Here is a 13,810-nt window from a genome sequence, read left to right on the forward strand (position 1 = left end):
TCACTTCTAATGCTTTGTGTTTTCAAATTATCTGTTTCTTCTTGATTCACTTTTGGTGGGCTGTATGTTTCTAGAAACATATTCCTTCTAGATTGTTGAATATGTTGGCATATAATTGTTCATGATATTCTCCCATATATATTTTTAATTTATGCATTATTCATTATTAATTCTTTTTCATTTCTTATTTTATTTGGGTTCTCTCCCTTTTCTTCTTGGTGAGCCTAGCCAGAGGTATGTTGCTTCTGTTTATGCTTTCAAGGAATCAGGCCTTGGTCTTATTGATCTATTTTCTTGTTTTTTAAATCTCTATTTTATTTATTTCCTCTCTGATTATTTATTATTTCTCTCCTTCTGCTGATTCAGATTTTGTTTGTTCTTCTTTTCTAATTCTTTTAGGTGGTAGGTGCATTGTTTATTTGAGATTTCTCTTGTTTTTTTGAGGAAGGCTATAAAATTCCTTCTGAAAACTATTTTTGCTATATTTCATAGACTTCGTATGGTTGTGTGTTCACTGCCATTTGTCTCAAGGCAATTTTAAATTTCCTCTTTGGTTACATTATTGAACCATTGGTTTTTAAGTAGCATGTTGTCTGGTCTCCTTTTGTCAACCTTGTCTTATTTCTTTTTCTGTGGTTGATTTCTAGTTTCATGCTATTGTGGTAAGAAAAGATGCATGGAATAATTTCTATACTTGTAAATTTATTGAGGCTTGTTTTGTGCCCTTTTTTGTTGTTCAGTCACTAAAGCATGTCCAACCCTTTGTGACCACATGGATTGCACCATGCCAGGCTTCCCTATTCTTCACCATCTCCTGGAATTTGCTCAGACTCATGTCCAATGAGTTGATGATGCCATCTCATTCTCTGTCACTCCCTTCTCCTCCTGCCCTCAATCTTTCCCAGCATCAGGCTCTTTTCCAATGAATTAGCTCTTTGCATCAGGTGGCCAGAGTATTGGCACTTCAGCATCAGTCCTTCCAATGAATATTCAGTGTTGATTTCCTTTAGGATTGACTGGTTTGATTTCCTTGCTGTCCAAGGGACTCTCAAAAGTCTTCCCCAGCACCACAATTTAAAAGCATTAATTCTTTTGCACTAAGATTTCTCTATGCTCCAACTTTCACTCCATTTATGACTACTGGAAAAGCATAGCTTTGACTATATGGACCTTTGTTGGCAAAGTGATGTCTCTGCTTTTGAATACACTGTCAAGGTTTGTCATAGCTTCGTGCCCTAGTATGTGGTCAATCTGAGAGAATCTTCCATGTGTACTTGAAAAGAGCGCATTCATTCTAGGGGATGTAATGTCTTGAAAACATTAAGTCTAACTTTTCTGTTGTATTATTTAGGAGATCAGTTTCCTTATTGGTTTTCTATCTAGAAGATCATTCCATTGATGTGAGTGGGGTGTTAAAGTCCCTGCTATTATTGTACTCATGTGAATTTCTCCCTCTATGTTTGTTAGTATTTGTTTTATGTGTTTGGGTGCTCCTATGTTAGATGCATACACGTCAATAAGAGTAATATCCTCTTCTTGTATTGATTTTTTAACATTATATTGCATTTTTATCTTTATGGCCTTTGTGTCAAACTCTATTTTGTCCTGTATGAATACTGTGATTCCCCTCTTTCCCATCATTTCTCTTTGCATAAAACATCTTTCTCCATCCTCTTACCTTCAGTCTATGTGTGTCCTCTGTCCTAAGTGGATTTTTATAGGCAGAGTATTATAGGCTCTTGTTTTATTATTATTATCCAAACTGCCACTCTGTCTTTTGATTGCAGCATTCAGTCCATTGACATCTAATGTATTTACTGATAGATAAGTATCTACTGCCATTTTAAAGCTTGTTTTATTTTTTTTAATTTAATTTTATTTTTTAACTTTACAATATTGTATTGGTTTTGCCATATATCGAAATGAATCTGCTTGTTTTATAGTTGATTCTGTTTCTTCTTTGTACCTTTCTTATTGGTTTTCCCTTTGTAGTTTGATGATTTCCTTTTATTTTATGCTTGTGTTCTCTTTTTTATTTTTGTGAATCTATTGTATATTTTTCACTTGTGGTTACCATGTTTTTCAAATATGTGACCCTCTCCTATATCTATTTCCTGTAGACCAACAGTCATATAGGTTCAAACACATTGTAAACAGAAGAATTTTTTTTCATTTTCTTACTCTCCTCCCATACATTTTATGATTTTGGATGTCCATGCTTTTACATCTTCATGTTTATCACTTTGTTGTTAATTTTGGTTGTCATCGTTTTCAAGAACATTTTTTTCATTAAAAAAATTGGGGGGGACTTCCCTGGTGGTCCAGTGGTTAGGCCTCTGAATTCCCAATGCAGGGGGTTCAGGTTTGATCCCTGGTCGGGGATCTCCTGTATGCTGCATAATGCAGTCAAAAAATTAAAAAAAATTTTTTTTTACCATATACTGAGTTACTTAAGTGATACTTTCCAATTGTGATTTTCATATAGCTTCTCATTTCTTTTCCATTTAGAGAAGATCTTTCAACATTCAAGGATAGGTTTAGTATGTATTCTTTTAGAGTTTGCTTGTCTGAGAAATTCTCTCTCTCTCCCTCTATTGTAAATGATAATCTTGCTGGTAGAGTATTTTAGGTTACAGATTTTTCTCTTTCAGTACTTTGAATATATTTTGCCACATCCTCTTATCTACGATGATTCTGTAGAGAAATCAGCTGGTAGCCCTCTGGGGGTTCCCTCGTAATTAACTGTGTTTTATCGTGCTGCCTTTAGTGTCCCCGCTTTAATTTTTTTCATTTTAATTATAATATGTTTAGTGTAGGTCTATTTGGATTCATCTTGTTTGGAACCCTCTGTGCTTCCTACACTGGAATATCTATTCCCTTCTTCAGACTGGGGAAGTTTTCAGCCATAATCGCCTTAAATATATTTTTAATCCCTTTATCTCTTTCTTCTTCTTCTGGAATCCCTATTAGCATAGATTAGCATAGATGCTAATCTATGTATTATCCTATAGGTTTCTTAGGTGCCTTTTTAAAAAAAAGGAGGTGGGGCTTAGTTCTGGTCAGTTCAGTCACTCAGTCGTGTCCAACTCTTTGTAACCACATGGACTGCAGCACACCAGGCCTCCGGGTCCATCACCAACTCCCAGAGCTTACTCAAACTCATGTCCATTGAGTCAGTGATGCCATCCAACCATCTCATCCTCTGTTGTCCCCTTCTCCTCCTGCTTTCAATCTTTCCCAGCATCAGGGTCTTTTCCAATGAGTCAGTTCTTTGCATCAGGTGGCCAAAGTATTGGAGTTTCAGCTTCAACATCAGTACTTTCAATGAATACTTAGGACTGATTTCCTTTAGGATGGACTGGTTGTATCTCCATGCAGTCCAGGGGACTCTCAAGTCTTCTCCAACGCCGCAGTTCAAAAGCATCAATTCTTCAGTGCTCAGCTTTCTTTATAGCCCAATTCCCACATCCATACATGACCACTGGAAAAACCATAGTCTTGACTAGACGGACCTTTGTTGGCAAAGTAGTGTCTCTGCTCTTTAATATGCCTTTTAGGTTGGTCATAACTTTCCTTCCAAGGAGCATCTTTTAATTTCATGGCTGCAATCACCATCTGCAGTGATTTTGGAGCCCCCCAAAATAAAGTCTCTCACTGTTTCCATTATTTCCCCATCTATTTGCCATGAACTGATGGGACCAGATGCCATGATCTTAGTTTTCTGAATGTTGAGTTTTAAGCCAAATTTTTCAGTCTCCTGTTTCACTTTCATCAAGAGGCTCTTTAGTTCTTCACTTTCTGCCATAGGGTGATGTCATATGTGTATCTGAGGTTATTTTGATATTTCTCCCAGCAATCTTGATTCCAGCTTGTGCTTCATCCAGCCCAGTGTTTCTCATGATGTACTCTGCATATAAGTTAAATAAGCAGGGTGACAATATAATGAGTTCCATTATTCTATAATCCAAATCATTTATTCATTATTCTACATTATCCCTTCTGCTATTTATTGCCTTTAGCTCAGCTTTTGTCTCAGCAAATGAAATTTCTAATCTTTCTTGTCTTCTTATTGTTTCTAGTTACTTTTTTTTTTTAACAGTAAGCTGTATTTCTGTTGAGAGTTTGTCTTAATTCCTTCAGTATTTTCATTATCTTCTTTTTGAACTTGATACCTATTAAACCAAAGAGGTCTGTTTCATTGTTCTTTCACAGGAATGAATTTCTTGGTCTTTTCACTGCAAATGGTTTCTCTGCTTTATTATTATTATTTCTTTTACATTTCTCTCTTTTTTTTTTTTTTTTTTGTTGGAGAACTCAGGTTTATTACACAGGCGGGCCCAGAGGAGTTAACACTTCAAGCTCTGAGCCCCAAACACAGGGATTACAGAGTTTTTATAGACAGACTGTAGTGGGCAACACTAGCTGTTATAGGCTGGTTTAATTTAAACTAAGGGGTTTCGCACACGCAGGAAGGAGTAAAATCACCTACCATGGTCTTGGAGGTCTATTTTACTTGACAGCATCCAATTATAGCCTGTGTGGGTTTAATATTTTTGGTGTGAGAGCTGTTTCTAATATGGATGCCTGCCTCCTCTTTCCTCAGTAAGTGCCAGCCATTATCCCCTTGACGGGTTCTGTGCAGATGCAGTGGCCAGTGCTCACCTCTATGGCAGGCCCAGGCTCCCTCCACATATGCCCTCAGTGGCACCTACACCACACTCCAGCCCCTTCAAGCTGTCTCTGTGCAGCTAACCCCAGTCCTTCACCTGGGCCTGATGTCTGAAGCTTTAGCACCAAGTAGACACGTTTCTCTGTCTGGGGAACACAGGGTGCTGGCATGGACCATCCATGCAGGATGCAGGTCTGTCCACTCTGTAAACTGGCTGCTGTGCCATCCTCTGAGGCTCACCACCAGTGATGAAGGGGGAAACTCCTCCAGGCTCAGGAATCTTTCTTTTCTCACAGTTCCCTCCAAGGGGCACAGGTCCCATCCTGATTCTCTCTCTTTTTTCTTTTGTCCTACACAGTTACATGGGGATTCTTCTTGCCCTTTCAGAAGTCCAAGGACTTCTGCCAGTGTTCAGTATGTATTCTTTGAGAATGGCTCCACTAATGTATTTTTTGGTGTAGATGTATTTTTGATGTATTTGTGGCAGGAGATGAGTGCCGTGTCCTGCTACTCCATCAACTTGATCACTCCCCTCTGGATACAAGTTATTATACATTTATCCAAACCCACAGAACATGTAACACCAAGAGTGAACACTAATGTAAACCATGGACTTCAAGCTGTACCACTGTGGTGTGGGTGTTAACAGTAACGGAGGCTGGGTGGGGAAGGTGGCATACAAGAACTCCCTGTATTTTTCACTCAGTTTTACTATGAACCTCAAACTGCTCTGCTGCTGCTGCTAAGTGGCTTCGTGTCCGACTCTGTGGGACCCCAGAGACGGCAGCCCACCAGGCTCGCCCGTCCCTGGGATTCTCCAGGCAAGAACACTGGAGTGGGTTGCCATTTCCTTCTCCAATACATGAAAGGGAAAAGGGAAAGTGAAGTCACCCAGTCGTGTCTGACTCTTAGCGACCCCGTGGACTGCAGCCTACCAGGCTGCTCCATTCATGGGATTTTCCAGGCAAGAGTACTGGAGTGGGGTGCCAGTGCCTTCTTTGAAAACTGCTCTAAAACTAGTCTATTAAAAATGTGGAGTAATTATGACATTCATCTGAAAAAATAGACAAAAAGAATAGTAAACTTTTAAAAAGAATAATAAGGAGAATAATCTTGTCCTGCTTTAAATAATTTATGCTATTGACTAATTTTTGTGGAAACAACTTTTATCAAACTCAAATGTTACAGTGTCCTACTTTTTTAATCTTAACCTCTTGTCAAACATTAATTCATCCTCTTGGACAGGTTTTTAATGTAATTTAATATAATTTTCTCTAATATAAGTTAAGCATAAGGCATTCATAGTAATTGTTCAAGAATACATCTATTGTTATGACTGAAGACATAAACTTAGAATCTGAGGCTGGTATGCAACATAAATTAAGGGGTTAAAAGTTATTATACTGCAGATAAATTGCAAAAGGACAATAAACAAGTATATGAAGAGAGAGCTTAGGTTTGAAAAAAACTAAACTACATGATGACAAATTAACAATATCCTAATAACTAATTTTTAACATTCGTTATACTGTCAGGCAAACAAAATGTTGTATGCATGATAGCACATAATCATGGGTTCTAAATTATTCAAAAACATCTTCTAATTTTGTTGTTTGGTTACTAAGTCATGTCTGACTCTGCAACCTCCTGGACTGTAGCCTACCAGGCTCCTCTGTCCATTGGATTCCCCAGGCAAGGATACTGGAATGGATTGCTATTTTCTTCTCCAAGAAATCTTCCTAATCCAGGGATCAAACCCGCCTCTCCTGTTTGGCAGGCAGATTCTTTCCCACTGAGGATGAAGTCATATGAATGGTAGCACCTAATCATGAGTTCTTAGCTAAGCAAAACATCTTCTAACTAACAATTTGCTTTTGCGTAAACCATACCCAAGTGGGAGAAGTAGAAGACTGCTATCCTTGCTATGTGGAGATAAAAACATTTATTTTGTATTCCAAGCATTTTCCACATGGACTGAATGAATATGAGATGGCTCTTAAGTGTATTTGATCTGCACGGAAATCATGTTCAGATTGTAGCTTTCAGAATACAAAAATATCTGAAACTATTTGTCTGCAGCAAAGAGTCACCTAATGTCCACTTAGACTTTTTATATTCTGTGCTCTGTGGTTTGTAAAACTGATTTAAGATTAATCTGAACTAAAGAACAATTTATATGTACCATTTCATTGAAATTATGGTAAGTGCATTTGAAATTTGAATTACAATTGAAGTAAAATCAATACAGTGTTCAAAGTTATGTTTTCTTTTTCAAACTCATAATGAAATAAAAGCTAAAATGCCTACATTCTAATTTGCCATGTTACAGTTTTCATTGAAATTATAAATAATATATTTATACATTTATTATGTGAAATAAAACACACTGCCTAAGACATTTTAGTCCCAACGAATCATTAGGATATTTATATTCATATGTTTGGTAGGATAACAACTATTCTATATCCTGGCATGACGAATGTCTTTGCATGCCACTGTGGAATATTAAAAGAGAAAAAAAAAAAAGCATTACATTGTTCCCTGTTGGAGAAGGATGAAAGGACAATTACTGGATAACTTTTGTACTACTGATAAGAAGTATGCATTTAGAAGAGAGAATGAACAAATATTGAAACTAAGTTTACTAAATAGCTTCAGCAAGGTCAATGTCCTTAAAGACAATAAAGACTGAGCAACAGTTATAGATTAAAAGAAAGTAAAGGAACATGATGATTAAAGGCATTAGATGATCCTGGATATAGAATATTGTGAGGTTAATTCAAAAAATTAGAATAAGGACTGTAGTAATGTAAAATCCCAGGATTTGATCACTATTTTGTTGTCATAGAGGAGAACATCTTCACTGTCAGAAGACACATGCTGAATTATTTAAAGATGAAACATTGTGATACTTGGTATATTCTAATGATTACACAGTGCTGCTGCTGCTGCTGCTGCTAAGTTGCTTCAGTCGTGTCCGACTCTGTGCAACCACATAGACGGCAGCCCACCAGGCTCCCCTGTCCCTGGGATTCTCCAGGCAAGAACCCTGGAGTGGGTTGCTGTTTCCTTCTCCAATGCATGAAAGTGAAAAGTGAAAGTGGAGTCGCTTAGTCGTGTCCAACTCTATGCAACCCCATGGACTGCTGCCTACCCGGCTCCTCTGTCCATGGGATTTTCCAGGCAAGAGTTCTGGAGTAGGGTGCCATCGCCTTCTCCATTACACAGTACATAGTTCCACAATAACAATAATAACATGAAATATATGTATATACATGTGTGAGAGTCAGTGTGTAAGAGAGACAAAGATAAGAAGATCAGAGAAAGTGCAAATGATACAAAATGCTTCCACTGGTGCATTAAAGCTTGAATTTTTTCAAAATAAATGTTGAAACAAAATTTAAATTCAAAACATGCTTTCTTCAGGACTTCAAGTATTCAGTGGCTCTTAGCTAATATTATGGTTACAATTTCTCTTTCCAGGGAATAAGAAACCCTCTGCCTGCTACTCAGTCTTATACTATGCAGTTCAAAGGATGCCTCTCTTAAACAATACAAGCTTTGATGTTAGCCTCAGATTTATTTTTCTCCTAAAAATTTGTAAAAATCTATATTATTGGGCTGGTTTGGATTCGGCTAGTCATCAAGTCTATTTGCATGAACTCCATCTATCACCCTTATGAGTGGTGGTGTTTGGCGGTTTAGTCTCTAAGTCATGTCCGACTCTTGCGACCCCATGGACTGTAGCCTCCCAGGCTCGTCTGTCTATGAGATTCTCCAGGCAAGAATACTGGAATGGGTTGCTATTTCCTTCTCCAGGGTATCTTCCCAACCTAGGAGTTGAACCTGGGTCTCCTGTATTGCCGGCAGATTCTTTCCCAACTGAGCTATAAGGGAAGCCCATCCTTATGTGTACTAAAGATAAATACATTTTTTCTACTGTATTTCTGTCATTCTTCTCAAATAGTATGACCCTTTGATCTTTTTCTCTTTCAAATAGTTAGAGTGATATTCTGAGAGGCTTAGAGAAACAACGTGATGCATCATTTACTAAGTGTATGGAGTAGAAGGGGCACAGAGAGGGGGAGGGAGATGCAAATGATACACGTTAACATTTGATATATAGTCATTCTACATGGTCCTTATAAAACACCATGGAATGTTCCTCACAACTGGGTAACAGTAACTGAATTATGATTTAACTACAGAGAATTAGCTACAGTTTTTGTAAATGGATATCTGACTTTATCCTCTTCTATCAACCCCCACAACCACATCTACCCACCTACCTATATCTGTATATTTTATATCTCTTCACATTCAGTAAAGCTATCCCTACTCCGGAGAAGGCAATGGCAACCCACTCCAGTGTTCTTGCCGGGGAGAATCCCAGGGACGGTGGAGCCAGCTGGGCTGCGGTCTATGGGGCTGCACAAAGTCGGACACGACTGAAGTGACTTAGCAGCAGCAGCAGTATCCCTACTCCATTTAAGATTTCACCATTGCTTCCCAAGCCCAATATTTCATATAGTTTCTCTGCTTTATGTTTTATACTGACTACTAATTTACATATTATATAGTTTGTGTCTTGCTTTACTTCTTATCTAGCTTACTTGAAGTAGTTTTTGTCTTTTGCTGTGTAGTAATAACTATTCCTGACCCAGAGACCTGAGAAGTTTTATGTTTCTTTGTTTTAACATTCTGAGGACTTCAGATCTTCATTTCTGGAAAATTCTCAGCTAAGATTGTATGTGTATCTCTTCTCCATTTTATTTCCTTTTTCTGGAACTACTATTAGACATTGTTTGCTGCTGCTGCTGCTAAGTCACTTCAGTCGTGTCCGACTCTGTGAGACCCTATAGACGGCAGCCCGTCAGGCTCCCCTGTCCCTGGGATTCTCCAGGCAAGAACCCTGGAGTGGGTTGCCATTTCCTTCTCCAATGCATGAAAGTGAAAAGTGAAAGTGAAGTCGCTCAGTCATGTCTGACTCCTAGCGACCCCATGGACTGCAGCCTACCAGGCTCCTCTGTCCATGGGATTCTCCAGGCAAGAGTACTGGAGTGGGGTGCCATTGCCTTCTCCAAGACATTGTTTAATCCTTCTAAACATTATTCATTTAAGTGTTTGCTAAAGTATAATATACACAAAGAAAAATTGAGAAATACATATAATGAATCTCCAAAAAGTAAATATTGTTGTGTAAAACAGACATAGGTCAAGAAATACTACTAGTCCTCCAAAAGGTTCCTATATGTAGTCATAACTCCCCAAATTCACTTCAGGGCCTGTAAGAGTCAAAAGTATCCTGACTTCTAAGACTGTATTAGATAAGTTTTGCCTGAATTTGAACTTTCCATAAATAGAATCACACAGAGAATCTACTTTTGTACCTGGCTTCATTCATTCAACAGTATGTTTGTGATACGTATTCATGTAGTTTGCAGTTCATTCTCTTTTCTTTTGCATTCTATTTATATAAACAATGTATTTAATCCATTCTACTTCTAAGGACAATTCATAGGGGTTTTTTCCCCCAGATTTTAACAGTTACAAATAGTGCTGCTATCCATTATTATGCATGTCTTTTGATGTACATATGTACATGTTTCTGTTGGTTATATACCTAAAAGAGTAACTGTTAGGTCGTAACGTATCTATACTTTTAGTAGTCACAGATTTATGTGTGTACTCAACTTCTGAGTACACGAGCTCATTCCTTTTTATCACTAAATTTTATTTTATTGTATAGATGGATCACAGTTTGTTTTTCACTCACCTGTTGAATGACATCTTGGTTTCTCCCAGTCTTTAGAAATTAAGCATAAAGCTTCTATAAACATGGACATACAGGTTTTTGTGTAGACATTAGTTTCAAATCAGTTGGGTAAATACCTAGGAACATAATTGCTGGATTGCATGGTAAGACTGTATAGCTTTGTAAGAAAGTGTAAAATTATTTTCCAAACTATTTTCCATTCCCAAAAACAATGAATTTTCTTCCTGCCCCTATAGTTCCACATCCTCATCAGCAATTTTTATTGACAGTTGTTAGATTTTAGTAATTTTAATCGGTTTATGGTGGGATCATAGGCTCTTTTAATTTGCATTTCCTAATGATAAGTAATGTTGATAAATTTTACATGCTTATTTGCCCTGTCACTGTGCCTGATATGTATCACTATATGATAGTAGTGATGACCACTGGGTGAACTGAATTATTTCAAAGATTATCTGTGAGGAATTGAAATGCATTATCATGTAGGCATACATTAATAGCCCAAAGGTCACATTTATTGTCTGCTCCAATAATTGTGCTGTACTGGGCTTAGTCGCTCAGTCGTGCCTGACTCTTTGCGACACCATGGACTGTAACCCTCCAGGCTCCTCTGTCCCTGGGATTATCCAGGCAAGAATACTGGAGTGGGTTGCCATTCCCTTCTCCAGGGGATCATCCCAACCCAGGGATCTAAGCCAGGTCTCCTGCGCTGTGGCAGATTCTATACTGCCAACAGGGAAGCCTTGCTCCAATAATTATTGCACTCTTAAAAAAAAAAAAAATCACCTATACTTTTCTGGGGCTCAGTGTTCTTCAGCTAGCATAAAGTTTCAGAATTACATCAGGCGAAGTCCTTTCACCTGGAGAGTGGACCTTTATTACAGAGAAGGCTCTGGGCTTGTTTCACAATGGTTACACTCTCTGCTAGGTTTATAAGAGGATCTTTCTAGGATCCTCACCAGAAGAACCTATTGGTGAAGGATTTGGGAAAGAGGTCCCTTAAGCCTGCAGCCCCCATGATTTTCTCATCTTTAGATTAGTCCACACTCAGCCTCCAGAATTGTCAAATTTTCCATGTAGGTATCCCTACCAGTTTACAGCTCTAGTGGCTCCTGCTCCAGGTGAGACGATCTCAGTCCCTGTGTCTCTCTGGATGTGCCTGTCTCTTCAGATGTCAGAGTGCTGGTTGTCCCTGCAACTTCAGTTTTCAGATGGGGCTAAGAAAAGTCATTGATTTTCACATTGTCCAGTTTTTTGTTGTGCAGACAAGAGTGATGATTTCCATGTTCTGTATGTGTGACAGCTGAAATCAGGAATCTATGAGTATTTTAGAAATCTTTAAAAATCTTTAAAATCTTTGTGTTTCTTTGCTTCCCAGATTTTTCATTCTGGTTTATATTAAATCTTTTGCTTTTTCTTATGTATTTTATGGTCTGATTATATGTATTTTTAGAGTTTCACCAAATTGCTTTATTATATATTGTTTTTGAGTGTGCTAATTTTCCTTTTATTTACATATGTTTATTCTTCCTAATAGGGGTTTGTAATGTTTCATTTGTAGCTCATTTTTAGGAATAGGAAAGAAAAATGTGTTCAAAACTGAAAATAATCCTATAAAGAAGTGTTGTATTTGCTTTCACAAGATTCTGGAGTTTTAAAATAACTCTCTATCCATTATTATACCAAAAGGTAATAAAAGTAGACCCACACCTATGATTAATGGGAGGCTTATGGCTTAGATTTCTCCTATTTATTACCCAGCCACACCAAACTCTTGTGCGAAGGACAGAGAGCCTCTAAACTTTCAGTTTATACAGCCATTCTGAAATGTAATTGACAGAAGTGGGGATTCATCTTCTACATTAGTTTAGTTTTAAAATATCTAGATGTTTCCCAATCACTGTTCTATGCATTCCTTTATGGGATTTGTTACCGTTGCTGATTGCTGCTTGCTTATCATTTTGTATTATGTAGGAATAGTTATAGTGTATATACAATGTCAGGATTTTCCCAAGGCTATTCAATGTTTAAGGACATATTTTAGGGCTGTTATGTCACATTTACTTCTACACTTTAATACATATATATAATTTATACAGTTTTCAGTTTTTCACTTTTAAGGTAGATGATTAGACACAGAATTACTTAGCCAGAGGGAATCATATTTTGATTTTTTAAAGAGGCCCAATTCATACTACTGTCTTTTTCATCAGATTTTTATTGTCATTGTGTATCTTTTTGAATAAAAAGTCTTTTTGGTATCTTAATTGATATGTAGTCATCTAGTTCTTTTTAATTTTTTTGGTTGATAGTACAGGGGAGTCTAAATTCTACTTTTACCCAGTTATTTTTAACTGGACCTTCGAATTAAACTGACTTAAGACAGATAAACAGGAAAAAAACACACAAGTTTATCTAACACAAATTTTACATGGCATGTAAGCCTTCATGAGTGAGGAGTCAAAGAAATGGCAAAATCTAGGTTTTCTGTATTAGGTTGAGAAAAGAGAGACAATTGGGAAAAAGTAACTAACCCATGTGGAGAGGCCACAGGGAGATAAGAATTATTTTAACAAGGTCTACTTGTACAGAATTCTCCTAGTCTTAGCTTCTCATCCTTAATGATGGGAATGTTACTTTTCTTCTGGTATAGGGAGGATATCTTTCACAGGGAAATTTCATCTCCTGCCTGGAAAGTTGGGGTGTTCTTTTTTTTGTTGTTTATTGTCTTTGCCATTTTTCAAGTGTTTTTAACTCAAAATAGAGGGTACTTCAGAGAGGCTTATGTTAGGGTGGCATGTTCTGAATTCATTCACTCATAATGGAAATAATTATATTTCTTTTAATTCTTAGTAGAGAGGTTAAGAGCATGTTCTCTCAAGCTATACTTTTCTAGACTTAGAACCAGGCATTGCCTCTTAATAGTTCTGTGAATGAGAATCGGTGATTTGTTTAATTTTCCATTAATGGGAATGAATAGTGGGAATTAGTGATTGGTTTAATTTTCTATTGATGGGAATGAGTAGTTCTTAGAAGGGAAGTGGGCACATAATAAATGATCCACATCTGTTAGATATCTGTAATATTTGATCATTTTAATTTTTCTGAGGATTTTAGATGCTTATTTATTTTTCATCCAAAAATTTTTACTCTCTAGATGGATAAATTGATCATATTTGTCTTTTGTGGGTTTCTTCCATTTTATGGTTACATTATTCACACTCTCCTAGAGTTTAATGAAATCATCCTAAAAGTATATGAAGATCATAGTAAAAAAATGCTAGAATGAATAAAAAAGATACTGGAGATCTTTTTCCATGTCCTTTCAGAAGACTAGATCATAGATTATTCAATGCCATAAATCA

The 13,810-nt window shown here is 37.1% G+C and overlaps 1 protein-coding gene and 1 long non-coding RNA gene across 9 annotated transcripts in view; one reads left to right on the plus strand and one right to left on the minus strand.

The window, feature by feature from the left end:
* Nucleotides 1–13,810, plus strand: part of LOC147370991 (uncharacterized) — a 148,829-nt gene that overhangs the window by 93,978 nt on the left and 41,041 nt on the right. The window lies entirely within an intron of this gene.
* STPG2 (sperm tail PG-rich repeat containing 2) overlaps nucleotides 1–13,810 on the minus strand; it is a 630,294-nt gene that overhangs the window by 29,327 nt on the left and 587,157 nt on the right. The window lies entirely within an intron of this gene.

Source organism: Bos grunniens, chromosome 6 (genome assembly GCF_055505025.1).
Source record: "Bos grunniens cultivar Pamir isolate PY7600 chromosome 6, Bosgru_T2T1.0, whole genome shotgun sequence".
NCBI lineage: Eukaryota > Metazoa > Chordata > Mammalia > Artiodactyla > Bovidae > Bos > Bos grunniens.